At 70.5% G+C, this 1,073-nt stretch overlaps 1 protein-coding gene across 4 annotated transcripts in view; it reads left to right on the top strand.

Moving 5' to 3' along the window:
- Positions 1–171: 171 nt before the first annotated feature.
- The window catches only part of SYNCRIP (synaptotagmin binding cytoplasmic RNA interacting protein), a 40,785-nt gene continuing 39,883 nt past the window's right edge, over positions 172–1,073 (top strand). For 2 of the 4 annotated variants that reach the window (XM_027769916.1, XM_027769910.1), the window contains exon 1: positions 174–720. The gene's annotated coding sequence lies outside the window, so the exon portion shown is untranslated. Of the gene's footprint in view, positions 721–1,073 lie in introns of all 4 variants that reach the window. The other 2 variants (XM_027769912.1, XM_027769914.1) reach the window with 2 other exon arrangements.

Genomic DNA, 1,073 nt, shown 5'->3' with positions numbered 1-1,073 from the left:
TGAGCCGGCCCGCCCCGCCTGCAGGGGAGTAGGAGGGGAGTGTCGCGAGGCAAAGGGGCGGGCCTTTCATTCACTCCCGGCCCCTCCGCCGCCGCCGGAGCGGAAGGGCGGGGTCTCGTGCCCTCTCGGGGGTGAGAAGCGAGGGAGGCGGCGGGGCGTGGGGGCGGAGCCCGCGGGCGCGCGTCCCGAGGCGTAGGCTACGTCGTCACGTCAGCGCGGGAGAGAGAAAGAGAGGACCAGACTCGGCAGGGACTAGGGGACGGGGCCGAGAGAGCTAGCAGGGAGGGAGTGAGCGAGCGTGCGAGCGAAGAGACGAAAGGCGGCCACTCGTGCCCGAGAGACCGTGGACGGGAGTGGGAGCGGTGGGGGGGAAGGAGCAGGGAGCGGAAGGAGCAAGGCCGAGAGAAGGCAGACGGGGACTGCTTGTGGTGGTGGTAGGGGGAGAAGGAGGAGCTGGAGGAGGGCAGGGGCTGAGCGAGTGAGTGAGAAGCGGACGCGCGAGGGAGGGAAGGGAAGGGGGGGTCACGCGGGGGCGCGCGCGCGCACCGGGAGCGCGCTCGGAGGCGAGTGGAACTGGATCGGGTTTGCTGCCAGCGGCGTGAGCTTCGGCCGCCATTTTACAACAGCTCCACTCGCGCCGGACACAGGGATCAGCGAGCACGCGTTTCCCGCAACCCGATCCCCTCGGACAGGATTCCTCCGCTGCAGCCCAACGGGGAGGTAACGACCGCCAGGACCCGGGTCTGGGAGGGGAGCTCCATGACATTGTGGAGTGAGCTGGGGGAGGGCGGCGCGGGGAGAAACCGGCTTTTCTGGAAAATGGATTCCAAAGGGGAGAGAAGCACGTTGACTGGGGCTGACTGGGAGTAGGCCGCGGCCCGCGCCGCCACTTCCTCTCTCCATGTGCTGCTGCTGTTCAGGCTTTGTCTGCGGCGCTCCGGGAGGAGGCGCCTGCACGGCCCGGTGGCCCGCGCGGACCGCTAGCGGCGGTGGAGTTGGTGCTGTCGTGGCCGTCGCCGCGGCGCGGTAGTGGGCGGAGAGGAGCGGGTCCCGTCCCGCAGCCGTGCCGCGGG

This window comes from Tupaia chinensis, unplaced genomic scaffold, assembly GCF_000334495.1.
Source record: "Tupaia chinensis unplaced genomic scaffold, TupChi_1.0 Scaffold000097_1, whole genome shotgun sequence".
NCBI lineage: Eukaryota > Metazoa > Chordata > Mammalia > Scandentia > Tupaiidae > Tupaia > Tupaia belangeri.
Note: the sequence above shows the minus strand (reverse complement) of the source record. Positions and strands in the feature narration are given on the sequence as shown.